This window comes from Musca autumnalis, unplaced genomic scaffold (assembly GCF_047663935.1).
Source record: "Musca autumnalis isolate F117 unplaced genomic scaffold, ASM4766393v1 scaffold_3, whole genome shotgun sequence".
NCBI lineage: Eukaryota > Metazoa > Arthropoda > Insecta > Diptera > Muscidae > Musca > Musca autumnalis.
The window spans coordinates 198,833,668-198,850,390 of NW_027411866.1; the positions used below are offsets into that span (position 1 = coordinate 198,833,668).

At 35.9% G+C, this 16,723-nt stretch overlaps 1 protein-coding gene across 16 annotated transcripts in view; it reads left to right on the top strand.

The window, feature by feature from the left end:
- Window positions 1–16,723, top strand: part of CrebB (Cyclic-AMP response element binding protein B) — a 68,934-nt gene that overhangs the window by 29,583 nt on the left and 22,628 nt on the right. Inside the window, exons 1-2 of one of the 16 annotated variants that reach the window (XM_073976220.1) lie at window positions 3,330–3,467; window positions 3,889–4,025. The exons of 8 other annotated variants lie outside the window; for them this stretch is intronic. The gene's annotated coding sequence lies outside the window, so the exon portion shown is untranslated. Of the gene's footprint in view, window positions 1–1,909; window positions 2,160–3,329; window positions 3,468–3,549; window positions 3,806–3,888; window positions 4,026–16,723 lie in introns of those variants that run through there. 7 more of the 16 variants (XM_073976224.1, XM_073976230.1, XM_073976217.1 and 4 more) reach the window with 7 other exon arrangements.

The following is a 16,723-nucleotide window of genomic DNA, read 5'->3' on the forward strand; positions in this document are numbered from 1 at the left end:
TTACATATTTTGTTTTTGTTTATGTTCTTTTGTTTTCAACACATTTCAATTATTATCTTACACATTTTTACAAAAATGTCAAAAATTTGTTAACCTGGGGCTGGATTCTTGTTCTATGAAAATTTGAAATAAAAAATATTTGCCTTATAAAATTTTTCATTTGACATTTATTTCCTTTATAAAACTTTTCATTTCAAATTTTCATAGAACAAGAATTGAGCCCCTGGCTTTCTTTGAAAAAATGTTGGACAGTTGGAGAACAGCCGACAAATGTATGTATGTGTTAGTAAATCAGAGTTGTATTTGAAGACAAACTGTCTGGTGTAAACGCCTAGTTATAAAAGTTATCATTTCACATTTCCCAAAACATTATTGTTGTAATATGATTACTAAAAGAACTATCCGAAACAATGTTTAAAATTTATCCACGAACAGATTTCAACCTGTTCTTAAACATAAATGTTTGGACATTTAGGGAGAGGTTCCGGAAGAAGTGGACCGATATAGTCCATCTTCAAATTTGACGTAAGTTTGGTAGAAAAATTACGATGTGCAAAGATTGAATCAAATTGAAGATTCCCGTTAAAGGCCAGAACAGAATCAATCGTCACTTGCTTCCCAAATGTCAAATTATAAAGAAATGCCAAAGCCTCCTAAAGGGGAAAGCAGGCGGATTTGCAAAGAGGCTCTGGCATTCCTTTATAATTTGACATTTGGGAAAGCAAGCCGCGATTAATTCTGTTTCTACCTTAATGCTAAGTTTACATTTACGAAATCCACTCGATTTCAACTGTCAATTCCATAGCTCAAACGTCAAATGAAATCTCATCTGGATTTCATTTGACGTTTAACCTATGGATTTGACAGTTGAAATCGAGTGGATTTCGTAAATGTAAACCAAGCATAAGAGTCATGGTTGGTGGATGTAGGGTTTTTACAGCTTGCTTTAGGGTAATTCTTAGGCAAAAATTTTGAACTTGTGTAAGGGAGGTACCCAAATATGTTTTCCAATATAGACCTTCTTTGAACTCAATGTACGTTTGGAAAAAATTTTGCGACGAGCAAAGTTTCGGCAAAATCGTATACTTAAATCGCAAATTTTCGAGCTCAGTAGTGCGATTCTCTAACACATTTTTTGAGTTACCGACAAAAATCGGTAACATTAAAACGCAAAATTATGAATGAAAAGTTCAAATAAAAGTTGACAAAACTGTTGCTACCGTTAGAACATCACGACTACTTTTTACTGGTCGCTAACTTACCGAATAATATCGTTAATTACCGAAATGATAAGCATTTTAATTTTATCGATTTTTGTCCGTAACTCAAAAAATGATATAGGGAATCGCACTACAGCAGTCGTTTGTGTTGGTGCCGGCGGAGTTATTTAGAGCTTTTTGGACATTATTTCAGGAAGTATGGACTTCCCCCGAAAAAATTGTACCGTCGTAAAAGCGGTTTAGAGCACAACCTGTTGGAAAAATCACGATAATCCGAAAAGTGTTCTTAAACTGCACTTGTGTCAAAAATTTTGAAATTTTGTGTGGAGGTACTCGAAGGAGTGGACCGATATAGTCAAGCTGATCTGATCTATGTTTGGACATAACATTACCAATCTTTGAACATGATCTAAGTTTGGACACAATATTACGAGAACCAAATTGGTCGATCCGTTTTAGAGTTATCGTGTGCTCCAGCCAGCAAGACAGCCGGAAATGGGTAAATCAACTCCAAATGGTCTGAAATAGATTTGGTCCAAACTTACTTGGGGTCTAAAACCATTCTAATCAGATGGGAGCTCTTAATGGTACCACTGTCCATTCCCAAAATACGTTCCCAACAAAAAAGTATTGCTTGCGATTTTTTAAATCGCCTAATTGACAACATTTTTCTTTATATATTGGAATTCACTCTCTCTCGCTACGCTACTCTCTGTGAACTCTCACAAAGTGGCAAAACGTCGTCGTATGAACAACAACAAATGACGTAGTGATGTCATCAGAAATTATTTAGTTTTTCTTTTTTGTCAAATTGTCCGGGTGTTGAATTTTTCTGTCGTGCGTGCGCTATTAGATTGATTATTTGGTGTGAACACACAAAAACACAGCTGAATGAATTTGATCAAAGATGGAATTTTCTCCAATTAAAGAAAGCAAAAGGTGAATGTGAAAAAATTATGGGTTTTTATAAATAAAAACAAAAAAATATGAGAAAAAAAATACCACAAACCTGTTTTGATTGTTATAAGTTTGTTTTGTGAATGTAAATAACGGCAAATTGTGTATTCATTTGCAAAAATGAAGAAAAAAGTAAATGAAAATTGTGTGTGTGCAAATAGTGCAAATAGTTTGTTGCATTAATTGTTGTTATACAGATATCAATGAAAAATATTGAAGGAAATATTTATTATTGTTGGGAAAAAATTTGAAAAATATTTACAAATTGCTAAATAAGTAACTTCCAAAATGTGAAAAAATTATTGGAAAAATATTTTCTTCTATACTTACAAGTGCAGTTTTTTTTCTTTCATCATGTCCTGTCACTCTCAGCTGGTGTTGGCTCGGTCACGAACAAATGTTCACCCCATCCTCCCTACACCCCTATTTTATGATAGAAATGTTGGCAACAGTTTATTTGAGACTTTGTCAATAATCAACCCCCAAGAAAAACACAAGTTCTCTAATGAAAAATAACAAAAAATATTCTTACAAATATGAACACTTTTCCAACATTGTTGTTGCTGTTGTAATAAATATTATTTTAAAATTTAAATAATAGGTCCGTCGTTCTCGTTAATTGTTTGCAAGTGGTCTGTGAACTACATATTCATTCGTTTTTTTGCACAATTGTTGTGAGTGTTGCATATGTGTTGTGTGTGTTCTTTTTTTAATTCATTACGTCACTAGCTTACGATGTCGTCGTGTATATCTATCTACCTTTCTACTTTTTTGAATTACGTTTTGATGATATGTATTCTAATCTTTGCAAAGAAAACTAGAAATCATAAAGATGAATTCCAATTCCACATAAAAACGTTTTTTTTTGTGCTAGATGCTTTATTTGCCCACCTTCCCCCTTTTTAAATAACACAAACAACACATCATTAACTCTCTTCACTATTTTCCGCCTCTCTCACTTTATTGTTTTGTTATGTTGCCCCTCTACAAATGGAAGAAGCACCGTTCTTTCATTTCTTCTTCTTGTTATTTTATCCACTTGATATCAAAGTGGCCTCTGATGATGATGATGGTATTTCTCACTGAATGACTGTGAAATACGTAACAACGAAAAATAAGATAAAAAGAAATGAGCCAAGCAAAAAACTAAATGAAACGAATGAAAACATTTACTGCTTCGGCATTATTTATTTATTACAAATACCAAAAATTAAAAGAAAATGTATTGTGTGGACCTACAAAACAAACCCCGTGCTTGTGTTTAGTTTACATATCAACACAATGATGAAGGTAATAATGATGATTAACACGAACATGGTAATGATGTTATTGTGTTGATTACGTACATACGTACAAGTTACGTAGCTCTATCATATACCAGTCGTGTCGTATACGTAAAACTCCACCAAGCATCAACAACCGACGACATCATCATCATTCGCGGTCGGGTCGTTCATATTGTTAAGAGAGCAAACGACAACGACGTCATGACGTCATTTCATAAAAATAACAACACTCTGCCTGCCTGACAGCCAGTCAACAAGACCCCATCCAATAACTGTTGTGAATGGTTGATTGCATGAATATTCAAGCAAATCTTTGTTTTTTATTTGATATGCTTTTATGTGGTATGGTAATGGATTCTTATTAGAGTTTTTTTAGAAAACAAAAACATTTACTTTTTCTCTCTTCTTCTTTATCTCTTTATAAGGTTACTGCAATTTTAGTTATTTTTTAATTGAGGTGTAACGAAACAGCAAAATGTGTTGCAATGTTTATTACTAGAAGGAATGGATAGTATGTTGATTAAACCAAAACCTTTGGAAGGCGCGCTAAGGTCTATAACATGTAAATATGAAATAAAAACGTTGGATTTTTTGGTAATATCTTTATTATTGTTTCAGTTGTTGTGTTGTGGTACAGTGGAGGAGTCTCGTTTAGGGGCACTTCTCGGATCGGTCCGAAATTTTCACCATAGGTAACCCTTGGGACCCTGATTCCAACGATATATAATTTTCCGGGGGGAGCCCATACTTCCCGAGATATGGGTCTTCTTAACATTTCGGAAATTTCATACATGTAACACCTTTATGTTGTTTATGGGCACCTCTGGGATCGGGCTGAAATTTTTAAGACTTTCTCCTACGGACAGGGACAAGAGTGGGCTACGCGATCAAAACTTTCTTTTAAATTTAAAGTTTCCTAAGTAGCCGGCTTTGACCAGGAATTTAATACATTCTCCTATAAACAGGTGTAAAAATAGGTCGCGTGCATAAAAGTAATCTCCATAAGCTTCAAAACGATGCCCATATTGACCACGTTAGAATTGTAAAATGTCAACAACCATATCTCGGGAAGTATGGACATCCCCCGGAAAATTATATATCGTTGTGTTCATGATGCCAAGGACTATCTACTGTAAAAATTTCAGCCCGATCCGAGAGGTGCCCCTAAACCAGGCATGACCAAAAAGAGATCGGAGAAAATGTGAACGTATTCAAAATATTGGCAACTTATAACAGTGTGTTAGTAAGTTTGTATTCACACAAACTATAAAACAATAACAAATCAAAACATTTGTTCTCTTTTGTACGCTCTTTCTGTGCATTCGGGTCGTGTGCGTGTAAATTGCCGAAAATCATCGGCACCGCCGTGCCAAATGTGACCATGCTTGCCCTAAACGACATTTAAGCCGGCAATTATTTTACAATATAAAAGCAACATGTGGACGGATTCATAAACTCTCATCTATACTTCCACAAGGGAAACAAATGTCGTTTAGTGACACCTCTCAGATCAGCTTCAAAATTTTAGCGCAGTTAGCCCTTGTTATACTGATCACAACGATGTATAGTTTTTCGGCGAAAGTCCTCCCGGGTATCCGGGTATAGGGTATTGACTTTTTATTATTTCAACGTTGTTGTTGTAACAGTGTTTATTATTATGTTTGTATGTTTATTCATCTGTTCAATCTGGCTTTGGGTCTATCTCCAGGAAAGTGGCTGCTTCGATGGGATTAGATGAGTAGGTTTGGCTGGGCAGTTGTATAGGTGTTTTGTGTCGTGCGGGGCCATGCCGCATACTGGGCAGATGTCTTGCATGGCGCGGTTGATATCCGCCCAATAAGAATTTTGGCGACTGCAATATCCCGAGCTTAGTTGAGCCAAAATGACTCTAGTTTGTTGTGGCAGCTGACGCTCCTCAGCTGCGATAGATGGGGGATGTATTTCGAGGACTTTATTCACACTATATTTGCTTATGGCCATAGCAACTGCATCCGTGTGAATACTATTTAAACCTGCTTGATATGCCTGTTGATCTAGGGGTTCTCTCCTATATTGTTGGACCTCCCTCTCGATAGAATGAATATCCTTCCTGATATGCCTGAATGTGTCGGGCCTAGCCAGCAAATGGTGATTGGGATGGCTCTCGCGGTAACACCCAAGCAAGTACTGCAAGGAAAGCATCTCTTTGTGTTGCTTTACTGGAAGAATCTTTGCCTCCTCATGTAGATGGTCCACTGAAGACTTGAGGAGGCACCCTGTTGCTGTTCTCGGGGCGGCATTCTGGCAGGTTTGAATCTTTTTCCAATTCGTATCACATAATCCCGGGGACCAAACTAGCGCCGCATATCTTACCACCACAACCGACCTATCGCGTTATATGTGGTCAACAAAGTTTCTTTTCAGTTTGTCGCAGATAGCTGTGGCGTGCGCGCAGGACTTGAAAGTAGTGTCGAATATGACCCCTAACATTTTGTTGTTGTTGTTGTTATAGCAGCATATAATGCTGGGTTGGCAGCCGCTGGCCGAAACACTTTTAGTTTCGGGTCAATCCGGTACGTAAGAACCCGCTGCCGTGGGATTGCCTAACATTTTGGGGACAGTTTGTGGTCGGAATTCTGCTACGGTCGACCACGACATTCAATTCTCTTCCAAACTGCGCTGTCCATGTGGTGAACAGAGTGGCTGTAGATTTTGTGGCGGAAATCTGCATATTCATCGCGTGGAAAAAGATGTTAAGATCGATTAAATAGGAGTTCAGTCTCTCACAGATGTCATCAGGGAAGGTACCTAAGTTACGATCTCGATGCCGTCTGGAGGGGGCGGAATACAGGAGAGGTAGAGGTTAAACCGTTCCGGAGATATCACCCCACCTTGGGGAACTCCCTGTTTCACTCTACGGGGTTTGGACTTCTTATTCCTGAATTCCACGTACGACTGGCGTCCACACATATAGTTGACTATCCAACGTTTCAAGCTTGGCCGGAGGGTTGTCTGCTCAATGTCCTCACACAGCGTGAAGTGCCGGACTGTATTAAAGCCCCACCATCACTGTTCTATCACACGGTCGTCTCTGGTTGAGTCCTTGACAAATATATGTGGTAATGGCGTGTAGCGCTGTTGACGTGCTGTGCTGCTTACGGAATCCATGCTGATGATCAGCAACTTGATAGCTATTCCGGATACTGGGGAGGACTAAGGTCTTTGTTACGGGCGACAAAAGCTAAACCGGCCTGTACGATTCACTTTTGCTGGCTTCCGTAGTGGGACCACCCTGCCCATTTTCCAGACTTCGGGAACAACGAGGGTGGCTAGCCACAAGTTGAGAACTTTAGTGAGATACTCCAATCCCTGCTCATCCAGCTGCTTCAGCATTACCATGGAGATTCCATCAGGGCCCAACGCTTTGGATGATTTAGCGTTCCTGATGGCATTGGCAACATCATCCATTGTAAATTGTGGTAGTTCATCCTCGGCAGGAAGAGATCTGATGCGACGTAATACTCTTCTCTTCGCCCTGTCACTCTCGGCGGGCTCGACAAACTGTCGATTGAAATTACTTGCGCACCTCTTCGGGTCAGTCAACGTAAAGTCGCCAAATGTGACTGAGGTACTATCCTCCATCCTTCCAGCGTTCGTGAGTGACTTAACCGTTGTCCACAATTCACCTATATCGGCTCCAATGTTGCAGCTTTTCAGATGACCTCGGATCTGTAGGCTGGATGTCTTGCAATTTAAAGAAATAAATTGAATGGAGAAAATTGAGGAACGAGGCTGATAGACTCCGCAAAAAACAAGGTGGTTATCATCACCATATTTTATCGACGCCGCTAAAGAATCGCAAATTTCATCACGTGCAGCAGAGGGTCCCCCATCAGGGTTGTCGTGCTACAACGCAATAGAAGAAAGCAACGGATGAAAACGTGGGGGCAGATAATCATTTCAATAGTAAAAAAGGAAAAAAAAAATAAAAGAATGAAATTGGAAAATGCCATCAAAGAGTGAAATATGAAACATATGGCTTTGGTCCAAGTATATACTCCCGTAGAGACCATGATGTAGATAACGATCTCAGGTTACGGAAATGTTACGTTTCCAAGGCAGGGTATATAAAGTTTTTTTTTCGCAAGTAACCCATTATTGCAGTCCAGGTAGCATCGGCCTTGCCTTGAAAAAAATTTACCACCGTTCATGGGGGCCGCGAGGACAAACGATCCGACTTGTGTCTTTACATTTGCGAAGAATTTTGTCTAGGAGTTACCCGAAGGTGTGGACCGATAAAATTCATATTCGAACCTTAATTATTTATGTCCCAAAGAAATATTTCCATGTGCGAAGTTTGGGCCAAATCCGTTGATCAGTTCGATAGTTTTGTGTGCACCCGTAAGACAGATAGATAGATGTACAGGTATAATTCGACTGCAAATTGTCTGAAACGGTTTTTGAGGCCTAAAAACCAATATTTCAATGGGCAGATTTTTTATCGAATTATTAGCCTGAATGTAGGGGTTATGCAGGTTTCGAAAAAACAAAAACTGATGAATGATGAACTGTATGCGTCATTGCACGATCCTATGAATAAATTTATTATTAATTTTTTTTTTAAGATTTATGAGGACAACTTCAATGGCAGAACTAAAAACATATTTTTTTTTTTTTTTTTTTTTTTTTTTTTTTTTTTTTTTTTTTTTTTTTTTTTTTTATTTATTCAATATCAATACAAAGAAAGCTTACAAAGCCTATTATTTATGTATTGTAAGATAAAAACTATGCAAATAATTCAACAATATAATAATAAAAAAGAAAAATTAAATTTATAATAACAAACTAAATCGATTAGGCTCCCCAGCCATATGAATACTGCAAACATTTTAGAACAAGATAACCCTATACCAACCAGCGATAATTATTAACTTGACCGTTAAAGTAAACTTTCAGTTTATGTTTAAAAGAATGGTATGAATAAGAAAACAATTTTAGATCATTTGGGAGATAATTCCAGATACGATAAACACGCACAAAATACGAGTGTTCATACATAGAGGAATGTACAATCGGAATATCAATTTGAACATTTCTTGTAGAATGAATAAAATGAAATGAATTAACTAACAATTTAGGTTGCTGCATTTTCATGATATTGAAAAAAAGTAATATAGTCCTTTGTTTAATATAATTACGGAAATTGCAGCCCAAAAATGCATGTGTAAATTCAAGAGCATTAACATGATCGCTTACATTTAATGAATATACATATCGTATAATTCTCCTAAAAATTCTTTCAACATTATCAATGTTGTAAGACCAAGTACCTGTATAAACTTCAATTCCGTAATTAATCAGGCTCATAAGTAAAGAATACCCCAGACGCATTCTCACAATCCTAGGAGTATATGCTTTAAGACTATATAGCCTCCTCAAAGTAAGACAGATCTTATTGGACAAAGTATTAATATGTTTATCAAAACTCAGATTCTGATCCAGTATAACACCGAGACATTTAACAGAGTCAACAGAATTAATTTGAGTATCATTAATATAAAAATTGGGATAACAAATCTCACGATTTCTATTGTGGAAAATTATAGCTTTAGTTTTTAGAGGGTTTACTTTAAGCTTGTTATCTTCCATTAACTTTGATATAATACTCAGATGAGAATTTATGGACTCTTGTGAAGATTGTGATTTAAATAGTAAAAAGAAATCATCTGCAAAAACAAAAGGTTGACAAAACTGATTTGTAATCTTAGTAATAATGTCGTTTATGTATATAAGAAATAGTATTGGGCCCAATACTGACCCTTGAGGTACACCAGATGTAACCCAATCAACAGAAGAACAAATCCCATTTACAGATACGTACTGACTACGTCCTGACAAGTAGGAATGAATTAGTTTACAAGATGTCCTCGAAAATCTAAAGTTATCACGTAGTTTCTCAATCATAATATGGTGGTTTATGCAATCAAAAGCTTTTGTGAGATCCAGTGAGACCATAGCGCAAGATACATTATCATTTAGATCTTTTCTGATAGAGTCGGTAAGAGCAAGCAATGCGGAGGTGGTGTTATGATTGTTACGAAACGCAAACTGAGAGGGATTAAATAGAGAATATCTGTTGATGTGTTCAAGTATTTGATTTTTCATTACATTTTCGAGAATTTTAGACATTGCAGGAAGTATTGTAATGGGTCTAATATTATCAATATCATGGCTACCATCTTTAGGTATTGGAACAACACGTCCTAATTTCCATGCAGATGGGTATATGGAAACAGTTAGTATCGTATTGATCAAATGTAATAGATATTGAGATATAATTGGAAAGATAAGTTTAATAAATTTAGTAGGAATCGCATCATAACCTGCAGAGTTCGATTTGATAGAGCTTAGGGCAAGAACAAGTTCAGTACTTGATATTGTTTTAAAGGAGAAGGAATTATCCGATTCACTAAACGCTTCAAAATTAAAATCACGATCATCTCTGGGGTTCATGTAGCTTAAGAACTTGTTTGCAATCTGATCAACATCACTTTCTAAGAGATCATTGTTCTCACGTTCAATACAGCCAATCGAACGAATCTTTTTCCACATTTGAGCATTATTAAGATTAGAAAATTGCTTACAACCAAATTCGGAGCGGACTTTTCTGACAATAGCCTTTGCTTTATTCCTCAAACGACAATACATTCTCCAATATTCATCAGTATGAAAACGAAGGTATAAACCATATGCCTTATCTCTTTCCTTTCTAGCCTGTCGTATTCTGTTAGAATTAAACCAAGAGTCTTCATTACGATTTTTTCTTACTCTAGTTGTTGGGACATGAGCATGAAGGACATTTACAACATTATTTAATTTGGAAAGTTGTAAATCCACATCATTTGAATGAAATATAGATCGAAGCTCAAGGTCATCAATATAATCTGAAATGTCTTCAAGCCTAGTACGATTGTAATCTTTAATTTCAACCCAATCATCACGTAAAACAGGTGAAAAATCTATCGAAATAAAAATAAAACTGTGATGGGAAGAGAAAAAAGGAAACTGAATCTGATCTTTGTGAACAACACAATTAGGTTGGCTTACCAAAAAATAGTCCAATAAAGACGTACTATTGTTGTGTAAATGAATGTGTGTAGGCAAACAGTTGTGTATGGGATGCAGACCACATCTAGTCGCAACAGACCTGAGATTTAGAGATTTAATGTGATTAAACAAATTGTAGTTAAAATCCCCCATTAAAACAATATTTGGATAACTATCTAATATATCGGCATGCACACTTTCAAAAGCATCAATAGAACCATTGGGCAAGTAAACCACGCCAACAATAACAGACGATATGCCATTGCCAAAGACTTCAACAAATAACGACTCACATACACCATGCTGCATACCACGGAAAATAACTCTGAAGCGTAGATTATTAGAAACATATAAGCAAACACCGCCACCTCGATGAGGAATGCCAGGTTGATCACTGCTGAAACGATCATTTCTAATCAATTTGTAATTAGGAACCATTAGAGCACTTGAAGATACATGTGGCTTAAACCACGTTTCCGAAACGCCAATAATATCCAACCCAGAATCATAAAAAGTGTTTTTAAACTCTTCAAGTTTAACGCTAGAATTTGACGGGCATAAACTTTGGGCATTTATATGTCCAATATTAAGATTTTTATCAAAAGAATTAGTCAAATTCTTCAATAAACTATTATCACTGGCTATAGGGCCAAGATTCATATTATCGGTCATGACTTTTAATGCAATATTCATAATTGTGGGGGAGCCAAAAATCTAAAACCATTTTACTTGTATAATTCCAATAAATTTTCATTTCAATATGAAATACTACAATTCATTAATTAAACCACTTGATTGAAAATATTACAGCAAAAAATAAAGCATGAATGAGATCAATATATAAAGAAGAAAATACTTTTACATTGCAATTTGTGAATGAATTTTGAAGACATCTATAAATTCCTTATAGTTGAATTTCTTGACATCACCATCCAACATGACAATTTTAGTTCCAATTTGTTCTCTGTTTATAATGCTGAAACCAGATATTTTATTGTCCTTCTTCAACTTAGAACAGGTTTTAAATAACTTGTTGGCCAAGCTGGAATAGTTGTCGTTTAGATAAGCTCTGTCTCCATTTGAACCACCAATAATATCAGACACTTTTAGCGATTTATGCTTGAAATAAGCCGACATAACTTCATCTCTCTTCCCAATGTCCTTAAATTTTAATAGAATTGAACGGCGCCTTCGTATATAAAGAACATTTTGAATATCATCCGGAACAATGTCCACTTTTAAAAATGCACACAAATATGTGGCAACATCTTTAAGCTTTTCAATATTATCAGGAAGACCAGTTAAGATTGCATCATTTCTGTTAAGTCTGTGCTGTAGTATATGATTTTGAAGTTCCAGCTCAAAAAGAGAACTTTTAACAGAAATATCATTTGCTTTAGCAAGTTCACGGCAACAATGTACTTCATCTCTTATTTCTTGCAAACTAGTTGAAATCTCCGCACGAAATTCCGCAACAGCAGTCTCAAAGCCTCGTTTTATTTCTCCTTGTTCTTTTTTGATATCACTAGCAAAGGTAGAAAAAGATTCTTTGAGTGATGAAAATTGTTTTCTAACTTCAGTCTTGAACGCTTTATCGGAATTGTCTGGAGGATTAGCCATACACTTGACGCATGTGTAGGCGAGATTGCGATTTTGGTCAAGAACGTTGAAAACTGATTTGGAAACGTTCTCACAATCAACGTGAAACCATAAATCACATGTCCTGCATAGTAAACATCTTTTTCTTGAGGTTTCCAAATTGCAAACTCCGCAAGGATGTCCCATTTTGAAGAAAAAATATTAAAAGCCAAATAAAAATTTGAGCGGCACGATCGCTGTTTACTTATGTGTCAGCTGATTAAAAGCAAAGTTCAACGGCGGCTATTTTGCATTAACGGCGTCAAAAATAAAGATTGTTTGCAGCGATAACGGCGTTAAAATATAAAAATGCCGGCGACTAATGTGATCAACAATAAGATGGCAGCAAAGAAACTATCGACTTCAAAATGTAAACAAGCGGCTTAAGCTAAGATGAAAATTATCAGCTTGGTACTTAGCCAGAAAATACAGCAACAAATCACCGCAACCACGATGCAAAAATATAGATGCAATTAATTATTAACCGTGCATTTAATTAGTCGGCATTCATAAATCACAGATGCAAGATGTTTTCTTCTGTCCGAATTTACATAGTAGTAATACACTTTCGCACTAAAAGTTGTAATTTTTAACTTTCAATCAAGAGGCGATATTCTCCACTTCTACCACTGCATAGTGTTGCCAATTTTCATGTTAAAAACATTTTAATGGATTACGATGTGTTTAAACTTCATACGACACACACCTTTCCAATGAAATGCATTAGCGATGACTGTAGAATCATACTTAAAAACTCTTAATTTGTTTGAATTAATCACCACACATTGAAAGATAAAATGTCAATTCTTATGAAAATCCGCATCTCTACGAATAACTAGAAAAACTTTCTGGGAACAAATTGAATACTCTAACAGCTGACGGAAAAAATCTGATTTTTTTTTTTTAAATTGTAAGTTCTTTCTAAGTAGCCGGCCTTCGGCCGGGAATTTAAGACTTTCTCCTATGGATAGGAGCCAAGTTTTTTTTTAATTTAAATTTTTTTTCTTACTTTAACAAGGGAATTTTTGGGAAGTATGGACTTCCCCCCAACAAACTTTATATTTTTGTAATCAGTACGTAAAAATCTAACTGTGGTAAACATTTCAGATTTTTCCGCCAGCTGGCAGAGTATTCAATTTATGCCACTTTCTGGATTTAGTCCCATTTTTTCGAATTACGCCAAAATTTCTCTTAAACAAAACGTATTGTTTAGGTCGCATATATGTACGTATTTCTACACGTGTTTCACCCATAGGAAAGTTTTTTTGTTTTGTGTCAATGCTTAACAAATTTTGCTACAGATGGTTGTTGTGCGCTTTTGTGATGACGAACGATGACATAGCTGATGACGACTATGACGAGAAATTTTTATGTTGTTCGATAATGATGATGCTGCCGATGGTGATGGCGTTAAGGCATAACCAAAAATATGTACAGTTAGGCAAGAAAAGTATTGCAAAAACCAAAATTGTAGAAAATTTCATATTAATTGTTCGTTTATGGCAACAAATTATGTAAAAACTATACGGTTTTTTGTGCAAGTATCTTGCTATAGGTCCTTACAACAATATTCCGTCAAAATATGGCAAGTTTATTTGCGACTTATAACAAATACGGTCAAAAATAAGATTTAACTACTACTTGGGGGTGACAATAAAAGTATTGCAAAGGGAAAATCAGTACTATAAAACTATAAAATTTTTTGCAAATTTTTGCGGTCATTATGCATTTTTATGACTTTTGCGGCTAATAATAGAATAACAGTATTGAATGTAATAAAGTTCAGTGATAAAAAATGCCGTCCTGAAGGGTCTTCAGACAGGTAAAAAACGCATGGGACCATGTGGTGTATTTCAATATATATTAATATTTGATGGCAACCCTGTACTGTTAATATTTTCTACTCAATGCAAATGTATCTTTTGTACTAAATCGTTAATCGTTACTTTCAAGTAACAGCTTTTTGCTTTCTAGTTATTGTTAGCATAACTCACTGCCATTCTAACTATCAACCAGTACAAACCGTTCAACCTCCATTTTTGATTAACATTAAGATTTGTTGTGTTAAGTATTTAATAAAGAATTATTGAATTAAATCTTATTCATCGCGTGCTTCTTTTTATTTCAAAATACACAACAAAGATTGGCGACGAGTGTAAAGTCAATTTCAATAAACTTTGAATAAGAATCTGTGCATAAATTCAATAAATTTCTTCAACGTTTGCAACGCAAAATGGAGTCAGCTCAATTGGCGCAACTTCTAGAAGCCATTAATACAATGGCAACAGCTATGAAGAACCAACAAGCGTCGTCCGCAACGTCTACCAGTGTCAACATTATTACAAACTTCGATCAATTTGAACCTACAAAAGAAAGCTTCAAAACGTATAAAGAGCGTTTAGAATTGCATCTGCAGTTAAAAGGTGTATTCGACGATAAAATAACTAGTGCTAAATTGTTGTTGCAATACATTGGGTCATCAATATATTCAACGCTAGCAACATTAGCAGCCCCAAGAAACATAAGTGATTTAAGTTATGATGACATAATTCAACTTCTAAATACACATTTTTGTCCGAAAAAGAATGTTTTGGTTGAACAACATAGATTCCTTTGTGAAGTTCAAAATGAGAACCAAAACATATCTGAATTTGTAGCAGTTCTACAACAACGTTCAAATTCATGTAAGTTTGAGTGTGAATGCAAAAAATCTGTGGCGGAGATATTTTTGCGCTCTCAATTTATAAGAGGCTTGCGAGATACACATATACGTGAGCAGCTACTACAAACGCCGAATGCATCGTTTAAAGAAATAGTAGATAAAGCAACAACAATGGAAGCGGCAAAACTTGACAGCCAGGCTATTTCGCATAATACCCCATCATCAACAGAAATTAATCAACTTCATCAAAGCCGACAAAAGAAAAATCGAAGTCGCAGTCAACACCGTTCAAAATCAGCAACGAGAATAAACTACGGCGAATTAGGCTTGGAAGGGATGTGTCTGCGTTGCGGTCGTTCAAATCATATTGCAAATGAATGCAAAGTAAAAAAATCAATGTTAAAGTGTCGTGAATGTGGGAAAAGTGGTCACGTACGACAAGTATGTATACAAATGAAGATGAGGCAAAAGAAATCAACAACTGGTAAACACACACACACAGTCGATCAGTGCAATCAGCTGTTTGACTCTCAAGGCAGTTCAAGTGGATCTCACGGAACATACCCCATAAACGATTATTTTGGCATAAACAAAATTATCGATATTTATCAAAACAATCAACAAATGTCAAAAAGGGATACACAAAAATTTTATGCAAAAATACAAATAGAAGGAAAAGTGCAAAAGTTCGAAATTGATTCTGGTGCAGGATTTACGTTAATCCCTCAAAACGAATACGATAAATTGCAATTAAAAAACCCTGTGAGAAAAGCAGATATGGCATTTCGGTCATATACCGGAGATGTTTTTGTTCCAGTTGGTGTCGTTGATGTGGAAGTCAAATATAAAAACAAAACATCAACAGAAGAGATGTACATAGTAAATTCAAAACATTCTGCGCTGCTGGGTAGAGTGTGGATACGTCATTTACATATAAATCTAACGGATGTCGATTTAGAATGTGAAAAAGGTGAGCATGGTGCAATTTTCGAGGTGCGACCAGTGGAAGAAATTCTTAAAAATTATCCAGAAATTTTCAAGCAACAAGTTGGCTGTATACCTGATGCTATGTGCTGTTTGAAGTTGCAGAAAGGGGCAAAGCCAATGTTTGTGCGTGAGAGGCAAGTTCCTTTTGCTCTGCGAGAAAAGGTGGAGCGTGAATTGGACAGCTTAGAGCGAGATGGAATAATTTCAAAAATAAATACCAGCAATTGGGGATCGCCGTTGGTCGTCATTCCGAAGTCAGATGGTAATGTGCGTTTGTGTGTAGATTACAAAATTGGTGTAAATCCACAATTGGAACCTGCACACTACCCAATCAAAAGAATTGATGAAATTTTCAATACACTTAAAAATTCAACGTATTTTTGCAAGCTCGACCTATACAAAGCGTACTTACATGTGAGAGTGGATGAAGAGAGCAGGGATATACAAACAATTTCGACACATAGAGGTGTATATCGAATGAATAGATTGTCTTTTGGTATAAAAACTGCACCAAGTGAATTCAATCGGATTTTGGATCAAATTTTACAAGGCCTTGACGGCACAATATCGTATTTCGACGACATTATTATACATGGTGGTACAATATACGAATGCGAGACGCGATTAATCAAATGTTTGGAAGTTTTAAAAGCAAATCAACTACACGTCAACAAAAATAAGTGCGAATTTTTCAAAACCGAGCTGCAGTATTTAGGATATATTGTCAGCCACAACAAAATATCAAAGTGCCCAAGTAAAATCGAAGCCATAATAAATTTGCCAAGACCACAGAACGTTAATGAGGTGCGAACATTTCTTGGCATGATTACATATTATTCAAGGTTCATTCCGAATGCATCAACTTTAACACATCCGTTGCGACAATT